The sequence below is a fragment of the Nyctereutes procyonoides genome, unplaced genomic scaffold (genome assembly GCF_905146905.1).
Source record: "Nyctereutes procyonoides isolate TBG_1078 unplaced genomic scaffold, NYPRO_anot_genome, whole genome shotgun sequence".
NCBI classification, from domain to species: Eukaryota; Metazoa; Chordata; class Mammalia; order Carnivora; family Canidae; genus Nyctereutes; species Nyctereutes procyonoides.
Window position 1 is genome coordinate 2,668,143 of NW_026575155.1, and position 23,339 is coordinate 2,691,481.

Genomic DNA, 23,339 nt, shown 5'->3' on the forward strand with positions numbered 1-23,339 from the left:
ACAAGTTTCTTAACCTCTCAATGCTTCTGTTTCCTCACCTATGTTAGGAAAATAATAACCATGTCTATTCAAAGTTGTTTTAAAAATTAAATATAGCAATAGTAGCAACTCATTCAGAAAAGTGTTTATTTAGCACATAGAGGCCAGGTATGTTGTGTATCACCTATTAAATATAACTTCATCATTTTGATATTTTTAGCCTAAAGTTAAGTTTAATTACAGATTAACAATTTCAATGAAATATATAGTTCAATTTGCTTGCATTGGGATCTAAATTGATGGATGGAGTCTAATGAATCTGAACCATATGTGTTCCCAATTTATGTATAAATTTGTAAAAAATAGAAGAGAAAATCAATCCCCACATATGAACTTATTGGAGGTAGTGGCCTGCATTACTCATCTGTAAATTCCTTAGAACTAAGGATGTTTCATTTTTTCCATGCTCACAGAAGTCCACGCCAGGCTGCATATGCACCCAGGTTTCAGGGTGTTCCATGTACGTGTTGGTTTTTTGGTTCTTTGATTGCTCCATGATCTCTCTCAATTCTCACACGAATTGAGAGTCACATGACTCTCACACGGTGTGCTAATCTTAAGCAATAGGATGTTCAAATTTGTCTCAACACTATTATTTCAACTGTTTGACCAATAATACCCATCCTTCGGGGCTCAGATTCTCCTGCCCCTGGAAAGCCTTCCTGGAGTTCCTCAACTCTGAGCAAAGTTCCCTTCCTTTGTGCTCCCATAGTGCTTCATACTCATCTAGCACAGCACCTATCATCCAGTGGTGTAATGACCTGTCATCATCCGTTTCTCTCACTAGAATAAATTCCCCCGTTATTTTATTTCCATCATTTAGTACAGTGCCTGGCATGTATAAACCTGTAAGAAATGTTAGTAGAATCAACAAAGGAAAAAATGATTGTACGTATAAGTAGATGCATGAATGAACAAAAGACAGTAGCTGAGTTACACACAGCGAATGAGCTCTGAGTGTTCCCTAGATTCATTTCAGAGTCTGATCCAAGGATACAAGCTTGATTGGTGCAGTGAGTGGAACCTCATTTCAGTATCACCAAAGAGAAAAGTCACCAACACTTCACTGATGTAAAGTCAACTAACCCTAACCCTTAATTATTTCAACCATCACTTTTCACTAGAACGTGATTAAAATCCCAGATGGTTTCTCATTGTGAATTATGAACACAGATAAGTGGTAATATTTTTAAAGTAAATTAAAAAATTTAGGTCCTCCCACTTCCTTCTGAGTACTCTGCTCCTTGAGCCCGATGGCCTTCTCCTGAGTGTTCCTTTCTTCAGAAGAATCTCTTTACCAGCTTCTGTGGTTCTGGAGCTGGTTCACAAGCCTACAAAAGATGAAGGATTAGAAGTCTCAAGGCAGTGTCTCCCAAAATATTACCTTTGGACCAGCTACATCGCAATCACCAGGATCTGCAACCACAATTTAGGTTATTAAACCAGATTATCTCTGGCTGGGGCCCTGGTAGGTCATCTTAACCACCACCACTACCCATGAATACTATGAACTCTCAATATTGAGATCCACAAGCTTGACTGCTTTCAGTATTTCCACGTATTGTAAAGAAAATAACCTTCAAACTTCAGTAATGAATATCTATATATCTGAACTGAAGATCCTTGCCACCCCATAAGAATGAGTGACTCACATCATCATCTATGTAGCACATTTGCACTTTAAGATCAAGCAAGTCCATGGGACCATATGGAATTGAGATCACACCAACTTAGGGGGTTATTGACTCTGGCATCTGACATCAGTTTAAACCTGAAGCCAGAATTTATGAGCTGTTTAGAGATATGTTTTTAACTTCTAGGAACTGAATGTTCTTGTAGTAGCACACTCAGTTGGAAGTCTATAGAACCTTAATAGATTCCCTGGCCTGTGCTGTGGATATGCATGATTACCTAAAATGCTGGAGAACATAAGAGAAATATTAATGATTCTGAAGAACTTGTCAAACTTGAAGGATCTGGCTGTACGTTGCACTTGAGTAGCATCCAGAATTAATAAATTGGCAAACAAGGCCCTATGCACAGAAGTACTAAATAAATATAGTAAACATACAATATTTATTTAATAAGAAAATTTCTAAGTAACCTCAGAACATTTTTCTTCACAAGCCATTATTTTTCCTATGAAGGCAATTTCTTTACTAGCAAGAGCAGTATTTATTTCTTGATCTGGGTAATTTTCGTACTATAGTGAAATTCCTCTCACAGAATACTGGATATGATAATTGAGAATATTGCCTTGTTCTGAATAGTGTATTAGCTTCTACTGTAACCAAACAAGGTGGTGATAATCTCCAAATATAATCTTTTAACTAGAAGTTGGTTCTCACTTTAGGGAAATGTAAATTCTTTTTTCATGATGAGAACAGACAGCCAATTCCTTCTTTTCTGATAAATAGTGGCACTAAGATGCCAGAGAGAAAGAATATCCCACCCAAAAGACATTTGATATCTTCCCATCTCCTGATGCCCCCAAAGGGCTCCATCCCAAGTGAGCTGGTGTGACAGTCTGTTAAGACTGAGTCAGTAAATGCACTGTTGCCTTTACTTATTACACATATTCTCAAAACTACTAAAAGGATGAGAGGTTAATTTAGTCTATCTAGGCACAACCATATGGACATTCTTTCAAAAGAATATGTTATAGTAATTAAAATCAGTATAGCTTTAGAAATAATAGAATATCAAGTATCAGATATTTCAGAGATCCATGTATTAATAAAAAATATACCTCTCTTCTTTCAAGATAGAGTTTAATTAAGCAATAACAAGAAGAAAGAAAACCTAAGTTGAAGTTATATTCTGTTGAAAGAAATGCTGGCCTTTGGGATTTTAGATTCATTCTGTTTTATCCAGTAAAGATTTATTAATTATTTACTTATGCCTAACACCACATTAAATATCATTAATTCTAAGAATAATAACACAATATTGTCTTTGCTCCACATGAATTCAAACTTTACAGGGAGAAATAAACACAATACTTGTAACACACTGTGTGTTAATTGTTGAAATATAGGAATGACTTTTTACGTAAAGACTTGGAGTTCTAAGAAAGATGCAGTTTGAGCTTGGTCTGGAAGAATGAGAGTGAATGGGGAAGGAATATTCACATCAGGGAAGTTGCAAGTGCAAAGTCAGGGGCAAGCAAGCAAACAGGATGTATTCAGATGCTGGCTAGAAGGACCATAGCTACAGCTCAGAAGTGATAAAGAAAAGTGTCAGGAAAGAAGGCTGTAAAGGTATTTTATGGTCATCTTGTGAAAGACTAAGGAACCATGAAAAAGTCACCCATGACCCTTCAGAAAATAAAATTATTTTTCAACAGACTATTTTCTAAACCAATTATTTACAATTTCTCAACAAAAGTGGGCAATATGAAACTTTCCACCAAAATAGGAAATATTTTTTGAAAAATAATACAATCCTATGACCACATATCCACGTGAAGCTTAAAATTCCATTCTACAGAATCATAAACACTGCTTTTTGAAGTTACAGGCAGCTCTAATAGTTCATAATTATAAGGGAACTAAACAGAAAAAACAAAGTAGGTCAGCAATGTAGGGCACTAATCATCCGATGCTATTCAGTCTTTTTGAGGATTCTGGAGACTAATTCTTCCAATATGTGAAATGAGAAGATTGGCTTCTTTCTAATCTTAGGGCAAAAGTAAAATAAAAATAAATTCAAATTTTTGGAGCTAAAAATGGTATCTAATTATTGGACCATTTCAGCAGGCGTGGACAGTCTTTTGTGCTCTGTCCTCCATATCAAAGAGTAATTCAGTCCCATATTCACAGATATTCTAGAAAGAAAATTAATCTTATAATAAAGTAGATAAATAGGGTATGCTTTGCCCGCATCTTTGCCTGTCCTTTCGTCTATGCTAATTTAAGGCAATATCATACTGCAAAGGATATTCTATAGAAGCTTCTGCCAATTGACTGAGGGGCAACATTTTTGCTTTGGAAAAGGAAACTGTCTTGAAGTAAAGAGATAGGATTCAAGAAAAGTGAGATTTTGAATCTTCACCTTCCAAAACAGATTCTCATTGACGCTTTTACTTTTGTGACTACGTATTCCCAGAATGCCTACCATTTTTAATTATCTTGATTACCAGTACCATATGGTGTGCTAGTCTTAAGCAATAGATGTTCACATTTTTAGAACGTTGTATTCAAATGCAAAAAAAATATTAATTGCAGCATAGCATGAAAAATGAAATGAAGTATATGTTCTTGGATAATTCTTAGAGGATTCAAATCAACTCTCTATATTTTTTTTTTCTTGGCTATAAATGGACAGTCATGATCATAGTATGCTATGTGCTAATGCTGAGCAAAACATATATATTATTTTGGTGAGGAAATAAATTACAGAGATATTTTAAAGGTTTTGCTTTAAATTTCCTAATTGTAATTGTTTTATCCATCTACTTTGTTATGGTACTAGAAAGCCTAAGATCTTATCTGAAATCTGTATTAATGCCCATCTCTGCCTTACTAACCCCATTTTAAGAATCCATCCATTGTGAATCCATCATTGTGAATATCTAAGACTGAAATTATTTTTCCAAGAGTATCACAATATTTAAAACTTTAGCTTATGATTTATGATGTCCTTAAATATCCAGCATTTAACACAAGAATTTTCTGGCTTAATTTACCATTTGGTAATTTTATTTTATTTTTATTTTTTTTCATTTGGTAATTTTATTAGCTCATATTATACTAACCATTCCACTGAAAATAACTAGAAAAGATGCATAAAGTATTAGAGACATATAGATATATATAAATATATTATAAATATGCATAAATACATACATATATAAATATTTGAAGATCTATTAAGACAGACAAATTGAGGTTTGAGAATCTAAGAAAAGGGAAGGACAAGAAGTTGAACCCAACATTCTTGTTATTGTACCCTCCAGTAGACACATACCAGATCATAAGTAAAGCCAAAAGACTAAGAAGCCAAGCTTTCTTTTTGCATCCCAGATATAAATGAAATCACACAGCATTTTTCTTTCCCTGTTTGACTTATTGCACTTAGCATAATACTCTAAAGGCCCACCTATGCTCTCACAAGTGGCAAGATTTCCTTCTTTGTATGGTTGAATAATATTCCATTATATATAATTTACATATATATGGTATATATAATTTTATATATATATGCCATTTTCTTTATCCATGCATCCATTGATGGATATTTACATTGTCTCCATGTCTTGGCAATTGTAAGTAATGCTACAATGAACATGTGAGTACATACATAGTTTGAAGATAGTGATTTTATCTCCTTTCAGTATAAACCCAAAGTGGGATTGCTGGATCTTATGACAGTTCCATTTTTAACTTCTTGAGGGACCTCCATACTATTTTTCATAGTGGCCGTACCAATCCACATGCTTATGTATAGTGCACAAGGCTTCCCTTTCTCTACATTCTTGACAGCACTTAATCTCTTGTCTTTTTGATGACAGCCATTCTAACAGGGGTGAGGAGATATGTCACTACGGTTTTGATTTGCATTCCTCCTGATGATTAGTGATGTTGAGCATTTTGTCATGTACCTGTTGGTCAGTTGTATATATTCTTTGGAAAAATGTTGACTCAAGTTCTTTGCCCACTTTAATCAGATTATTTTTATTAACCAGTGAGTTATATGAGCTCTTTATATATTTCAGATATTAACCCTTAGCTGATATTTTCTAAAATATTTTCTCCCATGGAAATAATTGCCTCATTTTATTGTTTTGTTTGATCTGCATAAGCTTTTTAGTTTGATATAGTGCCACCTGATATATTTGTTTATGTTCCTGATGCTTTTGGTGTCATATTCAAAAATCATCACCAAGACCAATGTCAAGTAGTTTTTCCCTATTTTTCTTCTAGTAGTTTCACAGTTTCAAGTCTTACATTTAAGTCTTTAATCAACTTCAAGTTAATTTTTGTGGGTAGTGAAAGATAGGGGTCAAATTTCATTCTTTTGTATTTGAATACTCAGGTTTCCCATCAGCATTTATTGAAAAGACTTTTTTTCTCCATTGACTATTCTTGGCTCCCTTTTCAGAATTAGTTGACCATATTTGTATGGATTTACTTCTGGGATCTTGATTCTATTCTGTTGGTCTATGTGTCTGTATTTATGCCAGTACCATACTGTTTGATTACTATAGTTTGCTACTATATACAGTTGGGAATCAGGAAGTGTGAAGCCTCTACCTTTGCTCTTTTTGCCCATGGTTGCTTTGGCTACTCTGGGTTTTTTATGATTTCATATAAATTTTAGCATTGTTTTTTCTGTTTCTGTGAAAAATGCCATTGGAATTTTGAGAGATATTGCATTGAATCTATAGATGGCCTTGGGTAGTATAGAAGTTTGAATATTAGTTCTTCTGATCAATGAATATGGGTATCTCCCCATTTATTTGCATATTCTTTAATTTCTTTCATCAGTGTCTATGGCTTTAAATGTATAGGTCTTTTATCTACTTGGTTAAATGTATTCCTAAGTATTTCACTATTGTTGATATTATTGTAAATAAGATTGCTTTATTTATTTCTTTCATATATTTCATTATTAGTATATAGAAATGCAAGCGATTTTTGTATGTTGATCTCATATCCTGCAACTTTATTGAATTTATTTACTAAGTCTAACAGTTGTTTGGTGGAGTCTTTGTGTTTTCTATATGTAATATTATGTGATTTGCAAGCAAAGACAATGTTACTTCTTTTTCCATTTGGATGTCTATTACTTCTTTTTCTTATCTAATTGCTCTGACTAGGACTTCCAACTCAATGTTAAATAGGAGTGGTAAGAGTGGGTATCCTTGGCTTATCCCTGATTTTAGAAGAAAAGCTTTTAGTTTTTCTATGTATGATGTTAGCTGTGGGTTTGTCATTTATGGCTTTTATTATATTGAGGTATGTTTTTCTTCCTATATCCAATTTGTTGAGAGCTTTTGTCATAAAAGGGTGTTGAATTTAGTCAAATGCTTTTTCTGCATCAATCAGGAGGATCATATGATTTTTATCACTTATTCTATTAATGTGGTATTTGTGCTTATTGATTTCCATGTGTTAAGCCATTCTTGTATCACAAGGAAAAAACTTGCTTGATCATGGTGTATGATTCTTTTAATATGCTGTTGAATTTGGTTTGCTAGAATTTTGTTGAGAATTTTTGCATCTATCTTCATCAGGGATGTTGAACTGCCATTTTCTTTTCTTGTACTTCCTTTACCTGGCTTTGGTATCAGGGTAATGCTAGCCTTGTAAAATGAGTTTGGAGGTGTTTCCTCCTCTTCAATTTTTTGGAATAGTTTGATAAATACTGACATGAATTCTTCTTTAAGTTTAGGTTGGAAAAAAATGCGTAGACATTTCCTAGTTAAAAAGTATCAAATAACAGTGTCTTTGATTTTTATGATAAAGTGTTCTAATAACATATGTAAAGAGGAAACTGCTTTCTACCTATCAGTCCTTAAGAAGCCAAGTGAAGATACGAAGACAAGAGAGTTGACAAAATTTCTTGGGAAAGTGATGGAGTTGTGATCAATAAACTTTCTATCATCCAGACTTTAAAGTAAAACTGTGTATTACTGATGCTTTAAGGAATATAGTTCAATGTCTCCAATGCAGTGGTGACCATTAAACTCCTGTTTCATCTGAACTTCTTACCACCTCATATTGTATCTTCTGTTAAATTGCCTCTGTAGTGATCTGAAAAATATTATTTAGTGTTTTAAAGTTTTATATATGTAATGAAATATCATAGTTTATTTTTTAAAATATGTGCATATTTATTACCTCATTTCTATGATAAGACAACTATAGATCTACTGTAGGGTTCTAGTTATTTGGACTGATAAAAATTAATGTTGAGGTTGGAGAGAAAAGATTTTTTTAAATAGAGTCATGCTAAACTGATAAAGCAAAGAGGGAATAGGGAGGGAAGAAAGAGAAGGAATAAATAGAGAAAAGAGAATGTCCATTTCTAAAAATTCAAAAATTGTATGTATCAACAGTCATTGGGGCTTAAATATGGAGCTCTAGAGTAATAATCTTAGAGTGCCATGAACACAGTGAGAAGGCATGACAGAGGAAGAGAGATATACAGGGTGAGGAGATAGGTGAAGGATGCATGGCCTATAAGTTTCTGTTGTTTGGAGATAAGCAGCAGGAGATAAACTGAGGTGGCAGAAAAACATCTAATTTTTCCACTCTGAGAGGATGAGTAATAATGAGTTGCCCTCACTTTGCCAAGTCATCAGGCAAACTCAGATACTAATTTCTTAATCAAGTCTCCCTTGATGTTCAGATTAAGGATTTTTGCTCCTCACTTTCCCTTCAGTACTCTCTTCTCCACCTAGTTTTATAAATATGGTAGCTCTGAATCTCAGTGTACAGACCCAACACATTTTTAACTTTAATTCCTTTAAACTTTAAACCCAGTATCTTTTTAAACTATAGATCGAATTATATCTGCTCCAGAGTCCCTAATCCACAGAGATGATAAGAAAGTAAATCCCAAACAGTCCTAGAGCCCCTCCTGTGTCAAGGCAGCTCCAGAATCAAGGGTGTTAATTGATTTCTAAATGAAAAAGTAGTCTCTCACCATCTGTCCATCATGGCATGATTAACACTTTTTTTTATTTCTACCCAGGGGTGATTTAGTGGCTCTCATATTCCAGGTGCTGGTTGAGATCCAGCCTCTAGGGTATGCTACCTAAGGCCAAACCAACCAGAAGGACATGGGTCCATGCTCTCTCTGGGAACCTCTACTTATTCCAGATTTTCTTTTTGATTCTTAACCATTCTCCCTTTCTTCTACCCCAAAGTGATTCTCAAAGGTCTCTCCACTTCTCTATCCCTCCCTATTCTCCTTCCCTCAGGATAGTCTCTTAGATGGACTTTGGCTTTTACATAATATGCACCTCCTCTTGGCACAAAGAAAACTGTCTATCTACCTGAAATGGAAAAAAAATAAAAAAGGAAAAAAACAATTGAGTACTTTAGCTTTTTAAAAGTCTAATATAGTGGTGCCTGGGTCGCTCAATCAGTTAGGCATCTGACTTAGGCTCAGGTCATGATCTCAGGGTCCTGGGGTCAAGCCCCAAGTCAGGCTCTGTGCTGAGCAGGGAGTTTGCTTGTCCCTCTGCTCTTCCCCTACTCATGTTCCCTCACTCTCTTTTTTCTCTCTCTCAAATAAATAAATAAAATCTTTTTAAAATTTTTAAAACTTAAAAAATAAAAGCCTGATCTATTCTCTCATCAAACAACCATTCCTCCTCCCACAAAGAAAATTTACTACCCATCTAGAGTTCATCCAGAACAAGATGGAACCAAGTCTCTATTCTGAGTTAGGAATAGTAACCCAGAACTCAAAGTCTGGATAGGTTTTATTTGTCCTAATGTTTCCAAATACTGAATAGGTAAGTTTGGGTATTAGGCATTAGGGTATTAGGTATTAGGTATTTTCTGCCTCCAAAAAGTATTATCTCCCCTTGGAGAAATTCTTTCCAAACCCACTAGCTACATTTCAACCAGGGGAATTATTTAGTTATTAATTCAGTAAATGTTTATCGAATGCCTACTATGTGATAGGCACTATTCTAAGCACTGAGAATAAGACAGTGATCAAAAGAAACAAAACTCCCTGCCTTCCTGGAGTTTACATATCACATAAGGATAAGTTCTAAGGAGGAAAATTAATCAAAAAGAGAATGTCCTTAAACTATCATCTGATCTGGCAGGGGCTGGGAGTAGAGTGGAGAGGAGGGAAGTGAAAAAATTTTAAATTGAGTGGCCATAAAATGTCTCAGCACTATAGGCCAGATGTATCTTTGATGTTTTGCTTAATTACATAGAATGTAGAAAGTAGATGTGAGTGAAAAACCCTATGAGGTTTAAAAGTAGACAGGTGTTGAGTCAGTTTGAACAAGGGGTGGGCCATTCCTCTACCTGACTCCAATTTTAGTCATAATTCTTTATCACTAAGTCAAGACTTTTTCTTGTACCAAGAAAATTTTTGTATCAAGAAATGGAAAGGGCATGATGTGCTCACTAGCATAAAAGACATTGGCTGGCTAGCCATACTGATCCCTGCAACACATGTCACTCACCAAGTCAGACACCCAGGGTCTAGCTCCAGTCATCCCATCTTGGCTCTCCAAAGCAAGCAGAGGAAAAGTTACCATCAAGCTGAGGTTCCTCTGGGACCAGAGCAACCCCACTGTCCAGTCACCTTCTGGTTTCCTGAGACACTCAATATTTTGCTTCTATGATACTGTCTCTGGTTAGACTTTGTGGCTACCATCTTCCAGCAAATATAAGTCATAACTTTTTAATACTTTTCCTTTGAAACTAGGCAAGATTCTATCTAAGCATGTTATGGAGTCTGGTCTTTGCTGAGACAACATATCCCCACATGTGCTCCAGACTGTCAAAGACATTGTGATGCTTAACTTCATGTGTCAAGTTGGCTGGGCCATGGTACTCAGATATGTGGCCAAACATCATTATTTTGGATGTGTTTTGGGGGATGAGATTAACATCAAATTTGTAGACTTTGATTAAAACAGATTGTTCTCCATAATGTGATTGGGCTTCATCCAATTAGTTGAAGTCATGACTAGAATAATAAGTGACCTCCTCTGAGCAAGAAGGAATTCTGTAACTCTTCCCTGGGTCTCCAGGCTGCCAACCCATTCTGCAGATTTTGTACTGCCCAACCCTCCATAATCATGTGAACCAATTTCTTAAATTAAATCTCTCTCTCCGTCTCCCACCTTCTCCCCCACATTCTCTCCCTCCCTCCTTCCCTTTCCTTCTCCTTCCCTCCATCCTACTGGTTCTGGTTCTCTGTAGAACCCTGACTAATATACAGAGATGATGCCTATTTCAGGGTGCCTGATCCAGGTAGATTTTGTGATTAGCTATGGAATAATTTTCCCCAAATCCTGCAAAGTAGCAACTTAGGGTTTTCATAACTGTGATAATCCCCATTTGTTACAACACAAAATAATCCCCGTTTGTTCTGGGGCAGGGTTGGGGGGTGGGGAGTCAAAGAAACATCTGTTTCTAGCTCTCTGGCCTAAGGGGGTAAGCAACCAATTCTACTTCTTTCATTCTTTTATCAGCTTCAATAGTACTCAATAAATTATTCTACCACATAAAAACATGTGTTTTTTTCTTTACCACTTAAGTGTAAACTCCTCAAGGGCATGCACCATATGCTGCATATACCATCACTGTAGCACTGACATACCTATGATGATAAATCACACACAGCAGAAGCTCCATAAATAGTTGTTACAGAAAGGAAAATTGACCAAACTGTGCACTGAGACACTAAATGGGAAAAGCTGACCTAATTTAACCCCAAGAACTAACCCAAGCATGCAGGTGTATGTGGTTTAATTTTGCATACCTTCTCTGAAAAATTACTTACCAAGCAAAACTTCACACATTGCGGTTATAAGGATGAATTTTTTCACTGGCTCCAGTTCACATGGTTTAAATAGCATTTCTTCTTGCTATGAACTTTATTTTTATTTGAAACTCCATGAATGTGAAACCATTTGAATCAAACCAGATGCAAGCGCCCAAAACGTCCTGCTAGTTCCTTTCAGCCTCTTTTCCTTATGAAACAGAATTTCACTTCACTTCAAGTAAACCCTCATCTAGGGGTGCCTTTTCTTCTGATAGTCTTTCAAATGCTTCCACCCTTACTAGCTGTTTTGGGGGGAAATCAAATAATCTTTTAAAATGTTTTACCTTTATTTCTTAAAGACAAGATTTTTTTTCCTTTGGCAATTGTAAAATAATACAAAAATATATGAGTATGCACATTACATGTATGTGTATTGTTTGCATACTTAGCTCACCCACATACACCCAATATCCTCTTAGGTCACTGTAGTTTATATGGACCTATAATAATAGGCCAGTTCAGGAATGATGTCTGCCTTAACATTAACAGAAACGTGAGGACAAAGTTTTCCATTTTCACATACACTATGTTTGGGTATGTAAGCTTCCAATGTGGTTGGCATATGAGAGGCGCGTAATACTTGTTCCAGATTCAACTTGGAGCCCCGACCTAGCCTAAGCATTAATTGTCTTTTTACTTTTACAGTGTAAGATTCAAATCTAGAAAACAAATGGATTATTTGCAACTCTAGTTTAGCCTTGTTAACTATTCCCATTTTTCTTTCAAACTCTATTTTGGAAATCCTGTTTCTAATGTCAGTGACCTTGCCATGAGTGTCCAGATGCTGGACTAGTGGCAAAAAAAAAAAAAAATGTCATTTTTCATCCCAGCACCAAAGGCAATGACCTCTATCAGAGTAAGGTCTGCAAGATTCATTTTAGAAGCACCCATGTTTCAAACATACATCCTTATACAAAAACAACAACTGAAGGATGAAAAGATCTCTGTATGACATCCACTTAAGGGAAATCCTTTATTTAAAAACGTAAATGTAACATGGAAAATAATGGTATACATCAACATATGGGCACATAGAAGAAAATAGTATTTTTCTTTTAGATCCAGGATGGGAAATCACAGAAAAACAATGTAATGCAATCCCTGTGCCCATTTTACTTTTCTGAGCCACTGTTGCAGCTCAGGGAGGAAGAGAGAGAAGCAGAGGTTGCTGCCAGCTGAGATAGCAGCGCTGCAGGGTCCACAGAGTGACCTGGCTAGGTACCACTGACAGTTCTGCTGTAGTATTCAGAATGTAGACTTTCACTACAGAACTACTGATCACATATATTCAATGTCTACCATATGCGAGGTGCTTTGAAAGCCTTAATGATCCTCCCACCCATCCTTTTTTAACTAGATGTCATTGCACTCATTGTTTAAATGAGGAAATGGAAGTTAAGCAGAAATAAGTAGGATGCCCCCCAAGTCACAGAAGTAGTAACTGACAGGTCAGGATTTAAATTTTAGAACTGGCCTACTTGAAAGACTATGCTGTTTCTACTACTACGTCCTGGAAGAGCACCTAGACTTTTCTTTTCAATAGTCCTTTTCTGGTATCCCTTTCTTGGTGATTCCAGATCTATACATTTCCTATCCCATTCTATCCCATTCTAAATTAAAGACCCTTAATTTCTCATGTGCTAGTTAATGATCAAAGCAAACTGAGCTAGTTAATGATCAAAGCAAATAGAGCAAACTTTATTTAAGGACAAGAATAACTAAAGAGGAAAAAAGGTCTTACACTTTTTTTTAAGTGGGAAGTAGGTTTCTGATATGGCTTGAATAGTGACTCCCAAAGAAAAACATGTTGAAATCCTAACCCCCAGCACGTAAGAATGTGACCCTATTTGGAAATAGGGTCTATATTGAGATAATCAAGCTAAAATGGGGTGTCCTCATAAAAAGGAAAAATTGAACACAGAGACAGATAGACATAGAGGTAAGACAACATGAAGTACACAGGAAGAAGAAGGCCAGGTGACCGGGTTGATGACTCTACAAGTCAAGAAACACCAAGTTACCAACAATGCATCAGAATCCATGGAAGGATTCCCCCACAGGCTTCAGAAGAGCACGGCGCTTGATTTTGAACTTCTAATCTCTAGACCTGTGAGACACTAGTTTTCTGTTGTTTTAACCACCCGGGTTATGGTACTTTGTTATGGCAGCCCTGGGAAGCTAGTACAGCTGCCAAGGAACGAAAATAAAGAACAATGAACCCTTGCTACTCCCGGTATGATCCTGGGACCATCAGCCTCTGCACCAGCTGGGAACACTGTGGGGCCCAGACCAAACCTACTGACTGAGAATCTGCTTTTCACCAACCTCTCCAGGTGATTCACACACACATTCAGCTTTGAGAAGCGCTACTCTGCAGAAACAGGATTGCAAATTGGATGGACAATACACCTTGTTTTGTAGCTCAAAAAAAAAGGAATAGATAAAAGTACTGTGATAGGATACTTCTAAACTGCTGCTTCAGGAAGAATGAAGCTCAGGAGGCCACCAGAAGAAGGAGAAATGTGTGTGGCTAGGCAGAACTAGCCTTTACCAGCAACAACTAAAAATATACCTAAGAAATATGCAGGAATCTGGGATGACCAAGACAGAGAAAAATAGAAGGAGACCCAGGATGACCTTGGGAAGGAAAAACCTAAAGTGGGCTCAAAACCAGAGGAAATCTAAGAGCCAAGCCTGGGTGACAAAGGACAGAAGCAGGAGTGCATGTGCAGGCCCTGGGGAAAGGAAATACATCTTCCTCTTGTTCCTAAAACACCAGGGAACTCAGGAGAAGATTGGGACACCCAGAACTCTTGGTTATCACATGCCTGTCACAAAGTTCTTTCACTGATTCCTATAAAGTAAATTTTGTCCTCTGAATTAGGACTTTTTCCCCAAAAGTACTGAGTGAAGAGTGCTTACCGAGGGGAAGCCTTGGACTGTCCAGGCAGCTCTTGCCCAGGTGCTAGGTCAAGGCTGAAGCTAGACAGGCTTCCTCCAAAGTACACAGGACAGACTAAAGTTGGACCCCATTGCTCGCTGACTTGTGGGCACTTGTTCAACACACACAGGAAGATGAGTGACATAAAATGAGGGAGAAAAGATAGATCCCAGCTGAGATGTGGAATGAGGGATGAAAATGCAAAAGAGTGTGTTCCAGATGGCAAAAGTGACAGGGAAGAAACTTCTCAATCTGAGGCTCAGCTTAGAAGAACTCTGGAAAAGAAAAAACTGGAACTAAGTGCCCAGAGACTGAAGACAGGTTGTTGAAGGGCTGACCTGAACATCTGCTTTGTTCTAGGCAGGTCTACATCCTATCTAATGACAAAATTCTAATCAGCACAGTAAATGGTCCACACAGTTTCCAGTTGAGAGCTATAGATTCTTTCTCCTTTCCTTCTCCCATTCATGGACACCACATGCCAAAAATCGACATTAAAAAATCAATATAATACAGTAACAAAACAAAACCTGAATCTTGGCCTGAAAATAAACAAAATCTTCAGGCTTTCTCCAAATTCTTAATTTTAAATCTCTCAAACAATAGAATAAACCATCGAGTCACACATGAACTTTTTAACTCTGGCAAAATCAATTTATCTGCTCATTTTTAACTTTGCAACTTTGGAGCAATTAAAATATCCACTTGAGACGAAAAATTTTAAAAGACACTCCAATAGAAAATTTGTGACCCCAAGGTAACCTGTTTTATAGATTATTGTGATTGCTGAAAATAGTTGTCTACAATTATTGCATATGAGCTTACTTGGGATTCTTATTTGGGGGATTAACTGGGTGAGGGGGCCAAGAAAATCTGTTTGACTGTTAAGATGGACATTCTAAATAGCCCACTTTGAGGACAAATGAGATTGGCATATCAACACTTAATAACTATAACACAGACTGCAAAAAACTGAAAGGCAGAAAAGAAAAACCCTCTGGAAATACTATCTTCCACCCCCCTCCAAACCCCCCCCCCCAAACACACAGCCAAGATGCCTCTCGTTTTTTTTAATACAGGAAACATTTGTGGGACAAATGTAGATGAGGAAGGATTGTATCATGCTCCCAAGTCAGCTAAGTTTGAAATAAATCAGAAGTTGAGATACCCTTGTCCTGATACTCTTGAACTGTTTCTTCCTCTCTGTTGGTCATTTTTTTCAAGGCCCAGTTTAAAAACTCCAGCTTTCCATGACCTCTCTCTCCTCTGGATTTCACTTCGATTTGTCTGAACGGATGGTCTGTTTCCTTTCAGTGATATGCATTTTAATGCATATGCATACATGTTTTGGAGAAAAGAAGATGAATGTCTTCAGACATGGGGTTTGGGATCTTGACATTAAAACTAGACAATCAGTAGCACACAATGTTATTAGGTGAAACGGTCTGACTCAAATAGTACCAGAGGGCTGAAGATCAAATGATGCATTTTCGGTAGAAAGACTGCACCTGAAGTGGTCTACCAGCATCACCATGTCCCATCTTCATGCAGCCAGGCTCGTAAGCCATCTGCTCCACCATGAGGAGCCCCTTGGACTCAAAAGGAGTCTCAGGAGGGTGGCTGGGCGTTCACAAATGTTTTATTATCAAGAGATTGATCACTGTGCACGTGTATGCACCACTGCTGAGCTTTCCCAGGGAAGCCCAGAAGGATTCCCAGGACTGAAGAAACTTTTCTCAAAGGCAAAAATGAACCCATTATGTCATAAAAAGAGCTTCCAAACTGCAATCCTTGTCTTGGCTAAATGCTTCTATGTCACTGTGGGCTGGTGACTTAACACTATTCTCATTGCACGCTCTCCAGACAATCGGAATGAAGAAGGGAAAATTGTGTGCAGCAAAATCATATAATGCATTTGCTTCATATAGACATGGGCATGGGGTTATGAGCAGACATCTCGCTCTGAGTGGGCTCTGAGGGCAGCCTGGATCACACGTCCCTCCATTATAATGTGCAGCACACCATCACTGCTAAGCCAGTTTTCTCTCTCTCTCTCCCTCTCCTTTCCCCTTCTCTCCCTCTCTTTCTGTCTCTCTCCTGCCTGCCTTTCCTCCCTCTCTTTGAAGCAAATTACACATGTAACACTTTCACAAATGTTAAAAACAGAGCTGTGCGTTTTATGATTGTTTTGGCATTGCTTCATACCACCAGTCAGCCATTCCCCCTCTTCAAACTTGATGAAATCACAATGATTCATAAGCTTTGGTTAGAATGGTTGTGTGATACACTCTTGAAGGAGCAAAAAGCCTATTATATTACCCAAATAAATGGGTTTAAAAAAGAAAGAGAATAGCTGCACCTTTAACTAAATCGAATGTGACAGAGATGCATACAAGATTTTAGTCATGTTTGACACAATTAAAATTAAGCCAGCATAAATGCATTGAGCTTTGGAAGTAACTGGCTCTCTGTTCCTGGCGAAGACTTGGGATCATGATCTATCATGAATGTTTTGGATAAGAGGTGAGACTCTAGCCCATGCATCTTCAAATTCTGTGAAGTCAGGATTCTAACACAGAGGGTAAAATGACTAGAAAGAAAATGAATGAGAGATGATGAATCTTGGGTAAAATAATTGAATTTTAAGGAGTCAGATCAAAATAAAATGCATTTTAGGTGATCAAAAGAAGAGGAATGTTGACCAGAGTCGATTGCCCAAGTAAAGCCAAGAGTTACATTCTGAGTAGTAAAAGAAAACTTAGGAGGTGTCTAATTCAATCTCTTCATTGTGCATATAAGAAAATCAAGTAAGAAAAACACAATGACCTACCTAACACTATCTGAGTATAAGAACTGAAAAAAAAATAAAAATAAAAATAAATTTTTAAAAAGCAAGAACCGAGATGGAACCCAAAGAATGTCACTCCCAGCTCAGTCTTCTCTCCACCATATGAAGGAAGATCCGCACACCCTAATGAAATTCTTCAAAAAGTAGAGATAGATGGCATCATTATGGAATTCAGTGGTCATTGGGTTTCATCTGTCGAAGTTGCTTCTTTCCTTATATTTAATGACTGATGTCCTAAAATTAATATACTTATCAAGTTAAGTTCATGTTTTCAGGGCATATATTTCAACTCTATTATCTACAGAAGATTCTTTTTTTTTTTAGAAATGGAAATTTCCATACCATGTACATATCAGGTTGGAACATCATTTTTTTTGTCAATCACTGCAGAGTGAGACAGAAACAACACGTTTCCACTTCGTTAAGAGGGTGCCACCAACATAAGGGCTCACAATTCTAACCTTTTTCTAACACATTAACCCAAAACTGATTTTCCATTCCAGTTTCCCCCCCTTGATTATTCATTACTTGGCACAAAAGAAACATGCAACCTTTCTTCTCTGCGCCCGAGAATATCTTTGATCAGGGAACACAGTGTATCATACAAAATATCACATTGACTACAATCTAACTGGAAACCATGTGGTCCTGACATTTGCTGCTGTCCCTTCTTCTCTTTGTTAGTACCATATCCAAAATTTACAATCTGCTGGAGAATATTTAGAGTCTGCAGATTTGCTCCAGGGACACTCTGGTGTCAAGAAGCCTCCTTGGAGATATAATTCTAGAATTCTCACAAAACTAAACTTTTCATCTTTGGGAAGCTTGTCAACACTTGATCTGTGGGTATCTAGGCAACCATGAGATGAAACATGAGACTGGTCATAGGGCAGCAGGAAAAACATGATAAGAACGTAAGAATCACTATAATAAATAAGACCCATGATGATTTGCCTATACACCACTCTCCCTATGGTACTAATGAGAACAAGAACTGTGAATAAGGAAAGGAGTATAGTTCATACTCTGGAGACTTGGCCTTTTCATTTCTCTTTTCATTTCATATCTGGACCCCTCCCAGATCTATCCCCCTATATCACTGGCCATGCACAGAAGTATTTCTTACCACACCTGCAGTCCCTTTCCCCAATAGGCATCATATCTCCTTGTTAGGAGAAAAGCATTCACTTAAGACTTCTTCTGAAAATGCAAGTGACTTGTAGCCAGCCTTAACATGCTCACCTTCCCAGGGGCATTTTACATCTCCAGAGAGGAACTTGTTGATCCATAGGAATGTATTTCTAATGCTGGGATTTGGGCTGAAATGTCTAGGCAGTCAAAAGTCTGCTCAGCACTTTGGAAATTATACTAGGTGGATTTTCTCCATGAGCAGAGACTCAGCTCTAGGATGGAGCTAGAATGATGGAAATCATATAAATTTAGGCGCAGGACATTGGGGTGCTGACTTGGGTATCCCAAAGTGAGAGTCAAGCAAACTGCTTCATTTCTTCTCCTCCATGTATTCATCCATGAAATAGGTTTCACGAAACATACCTCAGAGCCGTTTTGTGGTGATCATGTGGCTAACATGTATGTGAAAGCAATTGATAAACACTAGTCACCTTAATTATCAAAATTTATCACTTTGTTCATGGATGTCAATTATGGAAAGACATTCTGGTGATGCTAGCTTTTTAAAGGATTCTTCTAAAGTTGGCAAACTTTGTAAAAAAAAAGAATCCAGCTAGCAAATTATTTTGGCTTTACAGGTCATACATACGGTGACTTCAACTTTGAAACTCTGCTGTTGTAAGGAGAAAGCAGTCAGAGAGGATCTGTAAACAGATGGACAGGGTTAGGCCTGGCTTGCAGGTTGGAGTTTGCCATTCTCTATTCTAAAAACAAAGTACCAAAATAGGGATATGTGGAGACCAAAATAAGGATATAGGAGAACAAACAACGTACCTTATTTCCTTGACTTTCATCCTAGCTACCACAAAAACTACTTACCTAAGAAGCAGCTTATAAAGCCAACAGTAGAAATGCTGTACATTCTAAATAAGTGCAATGTATTCTCTGTTCCACGGTCCCACACATTTGTGAGCAGGCTCAGCTGTCACCAAACTGCCACTGGTAGCCCCGCTGGAAGAGGTGCTTGCTTGTCAACTCTCCTACTTTCTCTCTCAAGTTGAGTGATCAGAGATGAGACTCTGATGAAGGAAAGAAGAGCTGATGGCACATGATTTCTGGTGCAAAGACTTCCAGACTATAGCTCTCCTACTTTGGAGTGACCCAGTCCCCGTATCACCTCCTGTGTCCCAGCCCTGCCTACTCATCATTTGTAGGTGTTTTGGCTGTCCTTTCAGTTACCTGCTGATTCCACCCTCCCACCTCTCGCTCTGGACTCACCACTGTCGAAATTTTGTCATTGTCTTTCTCTAAACAGCAGGGGCAAGATCCACCAGGAAACATGAAGGAGCAGGAAAATTATAATCCAAGTTATTTTTAGGTCACACCACTCTGGAATAGGTAGTGTCAAATCAGTGTGTCTACTTCAGAAATTCTTCCACAACGGCACACATATGGTCAGGGTGTCTCACACCTTCTGGACTCCTCCTTGATCCTCCCAAATATTGGTTCCTGGCATCACCTGTCACCATGTTCTTGTAGGAAAACACACAAACAAAAAGCAAATTTAAAAATCTCTCCATTTCTACATGTTACAGTCTTTTATTTTATTTTATTTTATTTTATTTATTTTATTTTATTTTATTTTATTTATATGATAGAGCCCGCTCATGTTCACACATACTGTGTGCATGAATGGAGGCGGTACAGAGGGAGAGGGAGAAGCAGACTCCTCACTGACCAGGGATCCTGATATGGAGCTCAATCCCAGGATCCAAAGATCATGACCTGAGCCAAAGGCAGATGTTTAACTGACTAAGCCACCCAGGTGCCCCAACATGAGTTACAGTCTTTAAAAGTCCACAGTGCAGAGTTAACCTTGTACACATCTCCCTCAGACTCCAGTGATAGGGCACTTTTCTTCCATTCAGTTGGTCTATGCAAGAATCTGGTGGCCCTGGCCAGGCATCGGGATGGGAGGGAGTCCAGACAGGCCCAGATGATAAATGTAAAAGTAGAAATCTTTGCTCTGTGACTTCTGTCCCCAGCAATATTGATGATCAGGCTTGTAACTCTTCTACCTCCTGACATAATCTTTCTCAAAGATTTCATTGCTTCTCAGTCCTGAGTCTCTCCAGAGTCCATCCTTCCTCTCCAAACCCACTGCAGCTACACAGGCTTATTATCCATAACCTAGAATATGCTTCTTTTAACCCATCTCTCTTGCCTACCAGTTTTCCCTCATTTCATGTGCCCTCTCTCATTAGAGTGGGTTTTTTTTTTTTTTTTTTTTTTTTTGCCTAAAACACTAACCTGTCCCTTCTTTGACAGGTGTGTGAGCTGGTGAACATCATCACCAGAATAAGCAAAGGACTAGTCACAGTGCATTTTCCTGGGTTCCACTCTTGGAATCATAATCTCTGCAGGGGTGGGGCCTAGATATATGCATTCCTCCATTTCTTAACCCCCTTGCTCCCCCACCCACCAATTCTCTTGTATACTAAGTGGTCCAGAATACCACTGGCTTAAAGGTCCAGATGCAATCTCCAAAGATGATCTGCACCTCTGGTTTCATGTTCCAAGAGGTCAAACTGGTCCGCTCACTGATTTTCCTACCCTCTTAGATCTGATGGTCATCAGGGCAGTTGAATGTTTCTTTCTGGAAGCATAAACTTGGACTCGCAGGAGTGCTGTTTGATCTTTTGAAGGAGTTTTCTCTCCCACAAGCCTAGGCACAGCTCCTCACCCCCATACTTTCACACAGCTTCCCATATGTGGGTGAAAGATGGCTAGTTGTGGAAGGACATGGAACCGGAGTCATGAGCCGCGTCCTTCCAGCTGCACTCTGTTGGCATTCAGTGGGAAGGCTGGTGGCAGGAGGGGTGACTTCATCAAAACACTGCATTCACTATATCACAGGCTCCTCTGAGGGCAGAGGCAAGGTCTGTTTCCCTGAGAACTAGGATAATGACTGGCTCACTAAACATTTGCTGAATTAATTAATAATGGAAGGAAGCAATCAATCCATAAGCAAACAAATGTGTAAATAGCCCAGACTAAGCAAAAAGAGTGTACTAAATATCTTGAAAGGCATTTTTGTTATGCACAGGCATGATTTTTGATGGAATAATTCAACACATCTGCTTATTGGTTTCCTCTTTGGGAATGAGATTCTGGATAAGATTGAGTATACGAAGTAGTATAAATTATACTCTCCTTCTGCGATTATTTCCTCTGTGATTTCACTATTAACCAAAGCCAATAAATAGTAACCTTCTAATTTATTCATTATTCCTACTGTTGAAATTATGACAAGGCTCCAACATAACAGCTTCCCTCTATCATCATTTTGGACAAGCCGAACATTCTTTAGAAGCATTTGGGTGTGTGGGTGTGGGCCTGTGGTGCGTGGTGTGGGGGGAGGATCATAGAGGCCTGGAAAAAGTAATACTTTGAAACTCAAAAAGCCAATTGCACCTATTTCAGCAAATTGGAAATTGATGGTGTGTAACTCTGAAGGGCCTAGCAGTAGCTATTATTTCCATCCAGGCTATTATTAACTGGTAATATTTTCTCTAGTAAACATTCAATTACCATAGCAACAGGAGGCATGTCATATGGACACAAGGGCTCCCTGGCTTCGCCAGAGTAATGGATGGTGTTTCAAATGAATTTCAGAAGATGTAAAGAGACTTGCCAAAAAAATATTTTTGAAATACTAAACTCAAGGCTTTTTTTGAGACAAAGGAAAGAAGAGAACTCTGATAAAGTGGAAACTTCACAAACCCCACTTCTGTTATAATGTGTCCAGGGCCTTCTGAACAGGCCCAGAAGTGCCTCTTTCCTATCTGAGCCAAACCCTCCACTATGCTTTGGATGCTATTCCATTCCCCCTTCTCATATACTTATCTACAATGTCAAGTATTTTTTCTAAATACTCTGGCTTCAATCTTTCCCCCCACCATATCTCCCCATCAGTATCTTCTTAAAATTCACTTATATTGGCATGCAGTGTGCATGCCAAACATAACAAATTGTTAAGAGTACAGCTCAATAAACTTAGGTGAACATACCTAAGTACCCACTATATAGTCAAGAAATAGAATGTGATGGTGCCTGGAAAGCATCCCTAAACTCTAGTCCCCTCATCCTAAAGGAAACCACTATAAGTTATTTTTCCTTGTGTTCAAAATTTGTATAAATTGACTCTCATATTATGTTTTCCTTACTGTCTAGCTTCATCCAACTCAAACTTAGAGTCAATAGAATCATCCACATTGTTGCATGCAATAAAAGTGCATTCATTTCATTGTTGTGGTCATATCCTAAGGCTGCTATAACCACAAACTAGGTGGCTTAACAGCAATCTATCATCTCACAATTTTGGAGGCTAAAAGTCTAAGATCAAGGTGTCAGTGAAGTCAATATCCTATGAGAGAGAATCTGTTCTGGGCCTCTCTCCTAGCTTCTGGTGGTTTGCTGGCAATCTCTGGCACTCCCAGTCCTGGAAGTAGATGTATCATTCTGTTCTCTGCCTACAAGTTCACATGGTGTTCCCCTGGTTTGTGTCTCTCTTCACAAGGCATTCTTTCTATGAGAATACCAGGGATTTTAGGTTAAGGGCCCAACCTGCTCCAATATGACTTCTTCTTAATTAATTACATCTGCAATGACCATATTTCCAAATAAGGTCACATTCTGAGATTCTGGGGTTTAGGACTCCAACATGAGAATTTGTGGGGGAACAAGATTAAAACCATAACAAGTGTTATAAAATATTCCATTGTATGAATGTACTACAATTTATTTTATTCATTCTACTGTGGGTGGATATTTGGTAATTTCCAATTGGGG

General features: G+C 37.9%; 1 pseudogene; it reads left to right on the forward strand.

The window, feature by feature from the left end:
- Positions 1–23,339, forward strand: part of LOC129502006 (ubiquitin-conjugating enzyme E2 D3-like) — a 176,952-nt pseudogene that overhangs the window by 4,158 nt on the left and 149,455 nt on the right.